Source organism: Carcharhinus amblyrhynchos, unplaced genomic scaffold (genome assembly GCF_965287045.1).
Source record: "Carcharhinus amblyrhynchos unplaced genomic scaffold, sCarAmb.v2.hapA scaffold_53, whole genome shotgun sequence".
Classification (NCBI taxonomy): domain Eukaryota; kingdom Metazoa; phylum Chordata; class Chondrichthyes; order Carcharhiniformes; family Carcharhinidae; genus Carcharhinus; species Carcharhinus amblyrhynchos.
The window spans coordinates 385959-401774 of NW_027649794.1; positions in this window are offsets into that span (position 1 = coordinate 385959).

Consider the following 15816-nt stretch of genomic DNA (forward strand, 5'->3'; position numbering starts at 1 on the left):
TTTCTTTGTTGAGACCTTGTAGCAGTTGTTACAACTGAGTGGCTTGCTAACCATTTCAGAGGACAGTTAAGAGTCAACCACATTACTGTGGCTCACATGAAGGCCAGACCAGGTAAGGACAGCAGATTTCCTTCTATAAAGGATATTAGTGAACCAGATGGGTTTTTCCGACAATGGTTTCATAGTCATCGGTAGACTCTTAGTTTCAGATTTTTTTTATTGAATTCAAATTCCACCATCTGTCATGACGGGATTCGAACCTGGGTCGCCAAAACCTGGATTTCTGAATTAATAGTCAAGTGATAAGACCACTAGGCTATCGATTCCCCAACCTCTACAGATGCACCATAGAAAGCATCTTTTCTGGTTGTATCACAGCTTAGTATGGCTCCTGCTCTGCCCAAAACCACAAGAAACTAAAAAGGTTTGTGAATGTAGTCCAGTCCATCACACAGACCAGCCTCCTGCCCATTGATTCTGTCTACACTTCCCACTGCCTTGGGAAAGCAGCCAGCATAATTAAGGACCCCAGGCACCCTGGACATATTCCCTTCCACCTTCTTCCGTTGGAAAAAGGATACAAAAGTCCGAGGTCACATACCAACCGACTCAAGCATACTTCTTCCCTGCAGTTGTCAGACTTTTGAATGGACCTACCTCGCACTAAGTTGATCTTTCTCTATACCCCAGCTATGACTGGAACACTGAATTCTGCACCCTCCCCTTCTCTATGAATGGTATACTTTGTCGCGCAAGAAACAATACTTTTCAGTGTACGTTAATATACGTGACAATAATAAATCAAACCAAACCAAAATCTATCTCCCTGCCTCCCTCTCTTTCTCTCTCTCTCCTCATGGTGGGTGCGATGTCCCAGACATGGTCCCATCCCAGTCACAATCTGGGGGAGATTTTATGTGCCATTTTGCAATGTGTATCTCGGGAGCTGGTTGTATCTTGTGGTCCTGTTGCTGCCAATGGGATTTCCCATTCACCGGAAAAGCAGAGACAAGGTGTCTCCTTCGGTAGAAAATCCCACCGCTGTGAAGAGCCAGGAATCACCCTCGTACGTGAGCTTATGGCCCACGGTTTCTGTCGGTTAAAGCGATTTTTGGCTGGAGGCCAGCGAGCTCTCTAAAGGGACAGCCAGTCGATGACATGACTCATCAATGAGACATTAAACTGAAGCCCCTTTCTGTCCTGTCAAGTCACTATTTGGAAAGAGCAGTGGGGGAGAAGGTGTGGGGGGAGCGGAGGGAGTTCTCCCCAGTGTCCTTGGGCAAATATACTGGAATAAAAAACTGAACGTCGGGTTCAGTGAGAGGTTATATAGAACAGCTTGTGGCTGTTTTCTGTAGAAAAGCGAAGACTGAAGAGTGGTACGTTAAAATCGTGAAAGAACGAGTTAAAAGAGAGAAGATGATTCCACTTATGATTGGGGGAAAGTCTAGAACTAGGGACCATCAAGACATCATTAATAAATCCAATGCGAAATTCAGGAGGAACTTCTTTACCAAGAATCATAGAATCATAGAAACCCTACAGTGCAGAAAGAGGCCATTTGACCCGTCAATTCTGCACTGACCACAATCCCACCCAGACCCTACGCCACTATCTACCCTCTAATCCCTCTAACCTACGCACCTCAGGACACTAAGGGGCAATTTTAGCACGGCCAATCAATCTAACCTGCACATCTTTGGACTGTGGGAGGAAACCAGAGCATCTGGAGGAAACCCACGCAGACATGAGGAGAATGTGCAAACTCCACACAGACAGTGACCCGAGCCGAGAATCGAACCCAGGTCCTTGGAGTGCAAACCACTGCTACTGTGCTGCCCTGAGACTGGGGAGAATGTGGGACTCGCTCCCACACGGACTGGGGAGAATGTGGGACTCGCACCCATGGGGAGTGGGGGGAATGTGGGACTCGCACCCATGGGGAGTGGGGGGAATGTGGGACTCACTCCCACGGGGAGTGAGGGGAATGTGGGACTCGCTCCCACAGGGAGTGGGGAGAATGTGGGACTCGCTCCCACGGGGAGTGGGGAGAATGTGGGACTCGCTCCCACAGGGAGTGGGGAGAATGTGGGACTCGCTCCCACAGGGAGTGGGGAGAATGTGGGACTCACTCCCACAGGGAGTGGGGAGAATGTGGGACTCGCTCCCACAGGGAGTGGGGAGAATGTGGGACTCGCTCCCACAGGGAGTGGGGAGAATGTGGGACTCACTCCCACAGGGAGTGGGGAGAATGTGGGACTCGCACCCACGGGGAGTGGGGAGAATGTGGGACTCGCACCCACGGGGAGTGGGGAGAATGTGGGACTCGCTCCCACGGGGAGTGGGGAGAATTTGGGACTGGATCCCATGGGGAGTGGGGAGAATGTGGGACTCGCTCTCACGGGGAGTGGGGAGAATGTGGGACTCGCTCCCACGGGGAGTGGGGAGAATGTGGGACTCGCTCCCACGGGGAGCGGGGAGAATGTGGGACTCGCTCCCACGGGGAGCGGGGAGAATGTGGGACTCGCTCCCACGGGGAGCGGGGAGAATGTGGGACTCGCTCCCACGGGGAGCGGGGAGAATGTGGGACTCGCTCCCACGGGGAGCGGGGAGAATGTGGGACTCGCTCCCACGGGGAGTGGGGAGAATGTGGGACTCGCTCCCACGGGGAGCGGGGAGAATGTGGGACTCGCTCCCACGGGGAGCGGGGAGAATGTGGGACTCGCTCCCACGGGGAGTGGGGGAGAATGTGGGACTCGCTCCCACGGGGAGTGGGGAGAATGTGGGACTGGCTCCCACAGGGAGTGGGGAGAATTTGGGACTGGATCCCATGGGGAGTGGGGAGAATGTGGGACTGGATCCCACAGGGAGTGGTTGAGATGAATCACATCGATGTATTTAAGGGGGAAGGGAATGGAATAAGGTAGAGGACTGTTTCTGTGCTGTATGTTCGATGTAGAATGATTCATAGTGTTGCATAAATAAGCGCACAAAAGGCGAAAAATGATGAGCCAGACAGTGCAGATGGTGTTGACTGACTTGGGAAACTATGTTAAGAAACAGATAAGAAGCAAAGATGATGGTGTGAGTCAGGAGTTAAATTTTGATGTGGACCAGTAAAAACATCTGATTCTGATCCGAAAAGCACCGGAATGTAACTGGATGGATATTTAGGACTTTCTGATTTCATTATTTTTACTAAGGAAGAATTTTTATTTACACATTTTTCAAATTAAGGGACACAAATTTCAGGTTTTTGGGCCACAAATAGAAGGGACATCCGAGGATGAACTGTTTTACCCAGTGGGAGGTTGTGACCCTGGTTGTGACCTCCCACTGGACCTCAGGACTAGGGGGCACAGCCTCAAGATAAAGGGGGGGCGGTTTAGAACAGAGTTGAGGAGGAACTTCTTCACTCAAAGGGTGGTGAATCTCTGGAATTCTTTGCCCGTTGAAGTGGTGGAGGCTACTTCGCTAAATATATTTAAGTCACGGGTAGATAGGTTTCTGATAGACAAGGGAATTAAGGGTTATGGGGAGAAAGCGGGAAAGTGGAACTGAGCCACTTCAGATCAGCCATGATCTTATTGAATGGCGGGGCAGGCTCGAAGGGCTAGATGGCCTACTCCTGCTCCTATTTCTTATCTTCTTATGTTCTTATGACCTGGAACTTGCTGCACTGTCAGAGGGTCAGTACTGAGGGAGTGCTGCAGTGTCAGAGGGTCAGTGCTGAGGGAGTGCTGCACTGTCAGAGGGTCAGTACTGAGGGAGTGTCGCACTGTCAGAGGGTCAGTACTGAATGGTATTGGGTTTGCCCTGGTTAATGGATATCTGGTGATGGATGTTATTGGTATTTTTAAGGAGTTACTGGTTATGTATGGGGAGCTGCTGGAATGATAGTTGTTGAAGTGAGTCTATTATGTGGGAGGAATACTGCGCAGAGACAGATTCAGGGACAGGGATAGAGGCAGCATTGAGAGTGACAGCAGTGACCCTGTCACAGCCCAGAGTGGGATATAATCTCACAGCCTGATTGAAGAAAAATCTGGAAATTCTCCAGCTGCCTTTCAAAGTCCCTGCCCTCCCACTGTGATTCACAGCACTTAATGTCTTTTCTTTTTAATGTGTTCACTGTCGTAATTTTGGAAATGCAGCAACTAATTTGTGCACAGCAAGATCCCAGAAATGTGATTTCTTTAAAAATCATTTATACTTTGTCACAGGCTGGGCCCAGGATTTATTGCCCAGCACTAATTGCCCTTTGAGAAGGTGGTGGTGAACTGTGTTATGAACCTGCTCGGTTCCCTGAAGTATAGGGTATGTCCACCGTGCTGTTAGGGAGGGAGTTTGAGGATTTTGACGCAGCGACAGTGAAGGAGCGACCGATGTATTTCCAAATTGGGATGGTGAGTGACTCGGAGGGGAACCTCCAGGTGGGGGTGTTCCCAGGTATCTGCTGCCCTTGTCCTTCTAGATGGTAGAGGTGGTGGGTTTGGAAGGTGCTGCCTAAGGAGCCTTGGTGAGATGCTGCAGTGCATCTTGTAGATGGTACACACGGCCGTCACTGTGCGTCGGGGGGTGGCGGGAGTGAATGTTTGGGGTTAGTGTGTCGATCGAGCGGGGCTGCTTTGTCCTGGATAGTGTCAAGCTTCTCGAGTGTTATTGGAGCCGCACCCATCCAGGCAAGTGGGGAGTATTCCATCACACTCCTGACTTGTGTCCTTGTAGATGATGGACAGGCTTTGGGGATCAGGAGGTGAATTACATGCCACAAGATTCTCAATCTCTGACCTGCTCTGGTAGCCTCTGTGTTTATATGGCTGGTTCCAGTTCAGTTTCTGGTCCATGGTAACCCCCATGGTGTCGATCAGTGAAGAATTCAGCAATGACAGTGCCAAGGGGCGATGGTTAGATTCTTGCTTGTTGGAGATGGTCATTGCCTGGCACTTGTGTAGCGTGAATGTTACTTGCCATTTGTGAGGATTCATGTGGTTTAATATGATTAATGTGTTTCACAGAGTGAGTTATATTCATCAAACCTGTTCCTTTCGTTATATGTTTCCACCAGAACCACTGGCTTCCAAATCTGCTATTGTTTATCTGTTGGACGCAGAGATGAAGTTACTATAGCTGATAAGCTCAAGCTGTTTTCTGTTTTTCCGGCCTGTTTATCAGTGAGGAAATGAAAATGCATGTCTAACAGGTCATGTGTAGAGAAAACACACTCTGATATCTGATTAGCTGAACCTGTGAACATATACAAACAAATGATTTAAGATCAGGAGTTAGCCATTTTGTCCCTCAAGCCTACTCCGCTATTCAATAAGATCATGGCTGATCAGATTGTCTTTTACCCCCTCGTTAATCACAAATCTGTTAGTTGTGCCTTAAAAATATTCCGTCACTCTGCTTCCACTGCCTTCTGAGGAAGAGAGTTCCTCAAACTCACCCCCTCCTCTGAGAGAAAACATTTCTCCTCATCTCCGTCCAAACAGTGACCCCTGTTTGAGATTCTCCCACAAGAGGAAGCATCCTGTCCATCGCCCTGTCATTACCTTAAAGGTTTCGATCAAGTCGCCTCTTATTCTTCTAAACTCCAGTGGATACTAATCTAACCTCTCCAATCTTTTCTTGTAAGACAACTAGCCCATTCCTGGTAGTAGTCTGGGAAACCTTCTCTGAACTGCTTCTAACACATTTATACCTTTCCTTAAATAAGGAGATCAACACTGTTCACAATACTCCAGATGTGGTCTTACTAAAGCCCTGTACAACTGAATCATAACCTCCCTACTCTTGTAATCAATTCCCCTCACAATGAATGATAACATTCAATTAGCTTTCCGAATTACTTGCTGTATCTGTATACCAGTCTTTTGTGATTCATTCACTAGGACATCCAGATCCCTCTGCGCCTCAAATGTCTGCAATTTCTCACCATTTAAATAATAAACTTCTTTTGTATTCTTCCTGCCAAAATGGACAATTTTATATTGCTCACATTATTCTCCATTTTCCAGATCTTCGTCCACTCACTTAACCTATCTATGTCACTTTACAGCCTCCTTAAGTCCTCTTCACAATTTACTTTCTTGCCTATCTTTGTGTCATCAGCAAATGTTGCAACCATACTTTGAGTCCCTTCTTCTGAGTCATTTATATAAATTGTAAAAAGTTGAGGCCCCTGGCACACCACTTATCACATAAAAACATAAGAACTAGGAACAGGGGTAGGCCATCTGGCTCCTCGAACCTGCTCCGCCATTCAATAAGATCATGACTGATCTTTCCATGGACTCAGCTCCATTTGCCGCCCACTCACCATAACCCTTAATTCCTTTACTGTTCAAAAAATTATCTATCCTTGCCTTAAAAACATTCAATGAGGTTACCTCAGTTGCTTCACAGGGCAGGGATTTCCACAGATTCACAGCCATTTGTGTGAAGAAGTTCTTCCTCAACTAAATCTGCTTCCCTTATTTTGAGGCTATACTTCCTACTTCTAGTTTCACCTGCCAGTGGAAACAACTTCCCTGCTATTGTAACTATTCCCTTCATAATCTTATATGTTTCCATAAGATCTCCCCTCATTCTTCTGAATTCAATGAATGTAGCCCCAGTCTACTCAGTCTTTTCTCATAAGCCAACCCTCTCAACGCTGGCATAGAACATAGAACACTACAGCACAAACAGGCCCTTCGGCCCACAAGTTGCGCCGATCATTTCCATACCTACCAGGCCATAGAACTATCTGTAACTCCCAATCCCATTAAATCCCATATACTCATCCAGAAGTCTTTTAAAAGACCCCAGCGAGTTCGCCTCTACCACCACCGATGGCAGCCGATTCCACTCACTCACCACCCTCTGAGTGAAAAACTTACCCCTAACATCTCCTCTGTACCTGCTCCCCAGCACCTTAAACCTGTGTTGTCTCGTAGCGACCATTTCAGCCCTGGGAAATAGCCTCCGAGAATCCACCCTATCTATTCCTTTCAACATTTTATAAACCTCTATCAGGTCACCTCTCAACCTTCGTCTCTCCAGGGAGAAGAGACCGAGCTCCCTCAACCAATCTTCATAAGACATGCCTCCCAATCCAGGCAACATCTCCTTTGCACCCTCTCAATAGCTTCCTCATCCCTCCTGTATTGAGGCAACCAGAACTGCGCACAGTAATCCAAGTGGGGCACAATACTCCAAGTGGGGCACAATACTCCAAGTGGTATCTCCACATTCAAGAAGTATGGCAGCATTCCAATTTGAACTTTAAAAAAAAATTTAGATTAAAAATTAACAGCTAAATATTCAAATTAACACCAACCATTTCTTTCAAATTTGGTTCAGTAGTGAATATCGAAAATCGTTTTATGGAAAGTCAAGAATAAACTCAAGACATACTGGGTGAGGAACATCTTATCGCACGCTGACAGATTCTGAGATAATGGAATTTAAACTAAAACGTCAGAAAACCTGGAGAAAATAATTTACAAAGCAAGACCAGAATGAAACAAAAACAGAAAATGCTGGGAAAACTCAGCAGGTCTGGCAGCACCTGTGGAGAAATGAAACAGAGTAAAGGTGTTGATTCCATGTGACTCTTCCAGAACTGAAAAGAGGGAGAAAAATGATGGATGGAAGAGATGAAACAAAAGAGAAGGTCAGAGATAGATGGGAACTAAAGTAAAGTTTGACCAAAATGTCATGGAGACAAAGGGAATGTTAATGGTAGCGTTAAAGACTAAAGAAGGTGCTAATAGCGGCATCTTTTGTTAAGACAGTAGAACGTGTTTGTAGGAGAATGGGAGAAGATGTTTGCCAGAATTTTACCGTCCTGCCCACCACAGGAATCGTAGTGGGCGAGGAGTGGACCATGTCTGCCCCTCGCCTGCTACGATTCCTGTGGAGGACGGAGTGGGAAAATTTACCCCCTTATCTTTGGAATCAATCTAGAGAATCTCTTCTGCACCATCTCCAATGCAACTACATCCCTCCTCAAGTAAAGGGACCAAAACTGTGCACAATACTCCAATTGCAGTCTCACCAATGCCTTGTACAGTTGTAGCAACACTCCCCTACTTTTATACTCCATTCCTATAGTAATAAATGCCAAAATTCTATTTTCCTTCCTTATTACCTGCTATACCTGCAGACTAGTTTTCTACAATTCATGCACAAGAACACCCAGATCCCTCTACACCAAAGTACTCTGAAGTTTCTGCAATTTAGATAATAAGTTGCCTTTCAGAGATTCCTGGTCAGCCACACTTGACGTGAAGTGTCATCCATCAAGTTACAAGCCCCTGGCAACAGACAGACCTTTTCTGGAAATTACTAGCTATGGAAACAGACAAAAGTCTATCTTAGTGTGCCATTTTTGCGGGAAGAGAGTAGAAGTTAAAATCTTGACATGTAGAGACAGAGCAATACATGTTATTGTTCCTGTTTGTTATCTTTCGAGACAAAGTATTTGAGAAGAGGAGATTGGATGTGAACACAGTGACCAATGTGTGTCAGACTTTTCAAAACCCAGAATAGTTGTTTCTGAAATTAGAATTGATTAAAAAATAAAGTTAAGCATTCGAAGGGACATTTAGTTAAAGTTTAAGGAGATGACCACAATTCTAATCTTCCAAAACAAGAGGCTAATGGAAAAACACTCATAGAAGCATAGAATCTAGAAGCATTCGGCCCTTTGAATCTGCTCTGCCATTCATTATGATCATGGCTGATCGTCAAGTTCAATATCTTGATCCCCCTCATCTCCCGTATCCGTTGATCCTTTTAGCTCCAAGAGCTATATCTAATTTCTTCTTGACATCACACATTTTCGCCTCAACTACTTTCTGTGGCAGTGAATGCCACACATTCACCACGCTCTGGGTGAAGAAACTTTCTCCTCACCTCAGTCCTAAAAGGTTTACCCCTTATCCTCAAACTGTGACTCCCCCACCATCGGGAACATTCTTTCCGAATCCACTCTGTCTAACCCCGTTAGAATTTTATAAGTTTCTATGAGATCCCCTCTCACTCTTTTAAACTCCAGTGAATATAATCCTAACTGATTTAGTCTCTCCTAATATGACAGACCTGCCAACCCAGGAATCAGCCTGGTAAACTTTCGCTGTGCTCCCTCTATAGCAAAGACATCCTTCCTCAGATAAGGAGACCAAAACTGCACACAATACTCCAGCTGTGGCCTCACCAACACTCTGTACAATTGTAGCAAAACATCCCTATCCCTACACTCAAATTCCCTCGCTATGAAGCCCAACATATCATTTGCCTTCTCTACTACCTGCTCTACCAGCGCACCTACTTCCAACGATTAATTCATGAGGATTCCAAGGTCTCGCTGAGTATCCACCTCTCTCAATTTACACCCATTCAATAATAATTTGTCTTCCTGTTATTGCTACTAAAGTGGATAAGCTCACATTATACTGTATCTGCTATGCATATGCCACAGACTCAGCCTGTCCATATCACAGTGAAGCACCTCCGCATCCTCCTCACAGCTCACTTCCTCCCCAACTTTGTATCATCTGCAAATTTGGAGATAATACATGTAGTTCCCTCTTCCAAATCATTAATGTACAATATGAACAGTTGGGGTCCTAGCACAGGTCCCATTAGTCACTGACTGCCAATCAGAAGAAGACCCATTAATGCCAACTCTTTGCTTCCTATCTGCTAACCAGCTTTGTATCCATGTCAAGACATTACCTGCAATCCCATGTGCTTTTATTTTACATTATAGTCTGCTATGTGAGACCTTGTCGAAAGCCTTCTGAAAGTCTAAATAAGCCACATCCACTGGTTCTCCTCAGTCAACTTTACTAGTTATATCCTTAAAAAATTCCAATACATTTGTCAAGCATGATTTCACTTTTGTAAATCCATGCTGACTTATTTGTTTGTACGACTGCCTTCCAAATGCTGTGTTATCAAATCCTTGATAAAAGATATGAGCAACTTCCCCAGTACTGACGTTAGTCTCGCTGGTTTGTAGTTCCCCGTTTTCTCTCTACTTCCCATTATGAATAGCGGGCTTTCATTAGCTACCCTCCAACCTGTAGGAACTATTCCAGAGTCCAAAGAATTTTGGAAAGTACCTACCTATGGATCTGCTATTTCTAGGGCCACTTCATAGAATCAAAGAACCCTGCAGTGCTGAAGGAGGCCATTCAGCCCATCGAGTCTGTACTGACCACAATCCCACCCAGGCCCTATCCCCATAACTCCATGCATTTACCTGAGCTAGTCCCCCTGAAACTTAGGTTGATTAGCAAGACCAATCTACCTAACCTGCGCATCTTTGAACTGCGGGATGAAACCGGAGCACCCAGAGGAAACCCACGCAGACATGGGGAGAATGTGTAGACTCTGCACAGACAGTGACCCAAACCGACAATTGAACCTGAGTCCCTGGCGCTGTGTGTCTGCAGTGCTGACCACTGTGCCAATCAAATTTCCTTAAGGTATTTTGGGATGATGATTATCGAGACCTGGAGATTTGTCAATCCCATCAATCCCTACCAGTCCGGGTAGTTTTCTCGGTATTAAAAATAAGGTTTATTTTGGGAAGAAATAACTTGGAAAGCTGACAAAGCCACCAACACTCTGGTTATAGGAATTTGGGATAATTTTAAAATCAGAAAGGTCAGGCACCATCTAGTGGGCTATTCTGAGAAAATAACATTGTTGATGGGAAAGAACAAACAAGTGAAACGGGCCTGAAGTCAAACGGATACTTCTGATTTCTCTTTCCAAACATATCATGGAACATGTACAATTGGATTCTAACGTCCCTCCAGGGCCAATGAATGAAATAAGCTGGTCGCTATAGCAGGGGTAAAATGGCAACAGGAAATGATTACAGTTAGGAGGTACAGGAAGGCAGGATACAACATCAGATGGAAATTGGAATAGCTCACCTTGGGTAGAGTCTAATGGAAATGTCTATCTGACACCGAGATAAATCCCAGTGAGAAAGGAGGGGGTGGCAGGGACAAATAAGGTGACAACTTTCTCTGAGAGAACATTTTAAAGAGAACTGAGTTTGATAAGCTGGTCCCCACCTGAGAATCAGGGCAGTATGCGGAGGAGATACAATTGAGACAGAAATACCCCTTTGAACTTTTGCGCAAATTACCTGAAAGTCAGGAAGAATCGTTGAGTGGCGCATCCCTTTTAAAGCAATGGAATCCTGGATAATGAACTCATAGAATCCCTACAATGTGGAAGGAGGCCATTCAACCCATCGAACCTACACCAACAACAATCCCACCCAGGCCCTATCCCTTAAATCCCACCTACTTGCTCCCTAATCACCTTGAAACAATTTAGCACGGCCAATCAATCTAGCCTCTCATCTTTGGACTGTTGGGGGGAAACCAGATCACCTGGAGGAAACCCACGCAGATACGGGGAGAACGTGCAAACCCACACAGACAGTCACCCAAGGTTGGAATTGAAACCAGGTCCCTGGTGCTGCGAGGCAGCAGTGCTAACCCTGTACCACTTGTCCCTCTACCCTGTCCTGTCCCGTAACCCCACCTACTTACCCCACTAATCACCCAAATCTACAAATCTTTGGACACTAAGGGGCAATTTAACATGGCCAATTCACCTAGCCTGCACATCTTTGGACGCTGAGGGGCAATTTAGCATAGTCAATCCACCCAATCTACACGTCTTTGGATACTAAGGGGCAATTTAGCATGGCCAATCCATCTCTGGACTGTGGGAGGAATGATGTGGGTATGCCGGCGTTGGACTGGCGTAAACACAGTAAAAAGTCTGACAACACCAGGTTTTAGTCCAACCTATTTATTTGATAATATACTCACAAGCTTTCGAGGGGACTGCCTCTTCGTCAGGTGAATGGAGAGTTCTGGCCTCAGACAGAACATATAAAGCACAGACAGTTTAGAGATTACTGATTAAAATGCGAATCCTTACACCTAACCTGCTGTTCAAGACCTGAAGTGGTTGACAATGTGAGTGGAAGGAGCACTGATCACAGTTTAAAGAGATGTGTATTGTCTCCAGACAGTACAGTAAGTGAGGTTTTGCAAACCCAGGCAAGTCACGGGGGTTACAGGTAGTGCGACATGAACCCAAGATCCCTGTTGAGACCGTCCTCATGTGTGCGGAACTTGGCTATCAGTCTCTGTTCAGCGACTCTGCGCTGTCGTGTGTCGTGAAGGCTGCCTTGGAGAATGCTTACCCGAAGGTCAGAGGCTGAATGCCCGTGACCACTGAAGTGTTCGCCAACAGGAAGGGAACAGTCTTGCCTGGTGACTGTCGAGCGATGTTCATTCATCCGTTGTCATAGCATCTGCATGGTCTCCCCAATGTACCATGCTTCGGGACATCCTTTCTTGCAACGTATCAGGTAGACAATGTTGGCCGAGTTGCAAGAGTATTTACCATGTACCTGACAAAGAGGCAGTCCCCTCGAAAGCTTGTGAGTATATTATCAAATAAATAGGTTGGACTAAAACCTGGTGTTGTCAGACTTTTTACTGTGGGAGGAAACCAGAGTACCTGAGGAAACCCACACATAATCTTGGAGTAAGGAGGTTACACATTGAAGATAGAGATGAGATGGAATTTCTTCTCTCAGAGGATCTGTGGAATTCTTTACTGCAGAAGGCTAGAGAGACTGGGTCTTTATTGTTGAAGGCTGAGATAGACTTTTAATCAGTAAAGGAATTAAGGGGTTTTAGGGATAAGGCAGGAAAGTGGAACCAAGAATTATCACATCAGATAAGTCATGATCTTGTTGAATGGTAGAGCAGACTCGATGAGCTGAATGGCCTACCTCTACTCTCATGCATTGTGGGTGTTGCTGGCTGGGCCCAGTATTTATTGCCCATCCCTAGCTGCTCCTTGAACCTCTGCCTCCTGTGTGATGTAGGTACACCCACAGTGCTGTTAGGGAGGGAGCTCCAGTGCGAGATGAAATGATTGATGTAACCTGAGGAATGAGAAAACATCCTTAAATGATGGAGGCACTGACACATGGAAAAAGAATGACTTGAAGTGAAACCTACGATTGCAAAATTTGGAGGAGTAATGTTCAGTTAAAAGGAGGAAATATAATTCTAAATAAGAATTATTGGCACAGGAGAGTTGGAGAAGATCTTAAATTCTTGCATGGTCTTTTGCTTTAAACACTCGCATTTTAAAATAGCCCAGAAATTGCCAACAAGGCAGAGAGAGATTGATGTCTACAGGTGGGGAGTTCCCCTGTGAGTGGATTGTAACCATTTCACAGGCAGCTCCCAGCAACAACAGCAGAAGTGAAACAGGAGCTCAAATCTGCTGACAGATGGAAAGACGGGCTTAGGTTAAACTTTAGGGCCAGAGTTTTCCTGTTCTCCTGTGGTGGGATTTGCCTGTGGGGAGATGCTGTGGACCAGCCACTGATGTCCGACAGGACTCGATGAGCTCCAGCATGGCAGAGGAGCGGAAGTTGGGGGGGGAGCCAATGTAGATTGGAAAACCTCACATCCTGGGGTTGATGCTCCAAAAAGTGTCAAATTGGTGGGAAAACTGTTCTAGATCGCGACTGTTTTCTCAGTGCAACTTCAGATCTGAATCTCTGCACTCTGTGCATTGCAGAGGTCACAATGGTGAATCTCATTAAAAACCCGAGGATGGGGCCTATACGCGCTGTGTTCAGGAATGCTGTGTGTGCGCAGTGGCCCCGATCCGTCAGACTCCCCGTTTGCTGGCCAGCTCGATCACTAGCCAGCCCGAGACCCCTGCAATGTTGCCCGTCCAGCCTCCCCATGGCCCTCACAACAATTCCCAGGCCAGCCTTGGGCCTCCCTGCTGGAGCGCCCCAAGTCCAGCCCGCCCCATTCCCTCCAGCAGTTCCACCCTCCTCACCCTGGCAGACTCCTCCGCCCCCCCCCGACAGACCACCTCCCCCTAGGTGCCACTGTGCTGTCCCTCTCCCCTGCCCTGTCCCACTCCTGGTGGGGGTGGGAGATGCGATTGGGCCTGGTAAGTTCCGTGCCAGGCCTGATAATCGCTTTTAAAATACGTGTAAAATATACGTTAAACATATTCGAAGGACTTACCTCACTGCCCGCCAGACTTTTGCGCATTCCCGATGGTGACATTTTCTTCTGGTTGGGGGATGTGTAAAAGTTCAAGGGGAACCGGCGAAATGGCCGACACGTGGATCTCTCGACCTGACCTGCCAGAAAAGTTGTGGGTCGCAATGGGAGAATCGGGCCCCCTGTTCTGTCCATGGCAACAGAGGGGAACAGTGATGGAATGGGTATTGTCACTGTACTAGTAATGAACCCAGGGCTCTGTGGACCTGGGTTTGATTCACACCACAACACATGGTGAAATTTGCATTCAATAAAAGAATTTGGAATTAAAAGTCTATTGACCATAAAACACGAATTGACCACGATGGACTGGGAGACACAACTGAAAGGAAAGAAAGTGGATTGGCAATGGCAGGCATTTAAAGAACAAATCGGTGAACTCCAAAAGTTATTCATTCTGTTTGGTGGAAGAGTGGTAAGGGAGTTGTGGCCAAATCACAACTTACAAGGGAAATTAGAGATAGTATCAGATTCTAGGAAGAAGCATTCAAATTGGCAAGAAAAAACAATAGGCCTGAGGGTGGGAGCCATTTAAAATTCAGCAAAGGAGGACCAAGAGATTGATTAAGAAAAGAAAAATAGAGTATGAAAGTAAAATAGTGGAGAACATTACAACTGACTGTAAAACTTTCTATAGATACGTAAAGAGATAAAAGGTTGACAAAAATGAATGTAGGCTATTTACACTCAGAAACAGAGAATAATGGGAAACAAAGAAATGACTGAGAAACGAAATTTGCTTCAGCCTTCACAAAGGAAGACATGAATAGTGTCCAGAAGTTCTGAGAGAAACAAGTTTTAGTGAGGAGCTGAGGGAAATCAGCATTAGTAGAGAAACGGTTTTGGGCAAATTGATGGGATTGAAGATGAATAAATCTCCAGGTCCTGATGAGCTTCATTTTAGAGTTCTTGAGGAAGTGGTTCTAGAAATCGTAGATCCGTTGGTGGTTATTTTCCAAATTCTTTGGACTCCGCAATAGTTCCTACAGATCGGAGGGTAGCTGATGTAAGCCCGGAATTCAAAAATGGAGGTAGAGAAGAAACAAGGAACTACAGGCCAGTGAGCCTAACGTCTGCACTGGGGAAGTTGCTCAAGTGTATTTTCAAGGATTTCATAACTCAACATTTAGAGGGTGGTGGTATAATCAGACAAAGTCAGCATGGATTTACAAAAATGAAATCATGCTTGACAAATCTATCGGAACTTTTTGAGGATGTAACTAGTAGAGTTGACTGAGAAGAACCAACGGATTGGTTTATTTAGACTTTCAGAAGACTTCTGACAAGGTCTCACATTACAGATTAGTATGTAAGTTAAAGCACAGGGAATTGCAGGTAATGTCTTGAGAAGGATAGAAAGCTGGTTAGCAGGTAGGAAGCAAAGGGTTAGCGTAAATGGATCTTTCCTGATTAGCAGACAGTGACTAGTGGGGTTCTGCAGGGATCTGTGCTAGGACCACAACTGTTCATATTTTATATTAATGATTTGGAAGAGGGAACTGAATGTATTATCTTCAAATTTGCAGATGATACAAGGTTGGGTGGAGGGTGAGCTGTGAGGAGGGTGCAGAGATGCTTCAGTGTTATTTGGAAGGCTGAGTGTGTGGGCATCTGCATGGCAGATGCAGTATAAATGTGTCGTTTGGTCACATTTTGGTCGTAATAATAGGAAGATAGATTA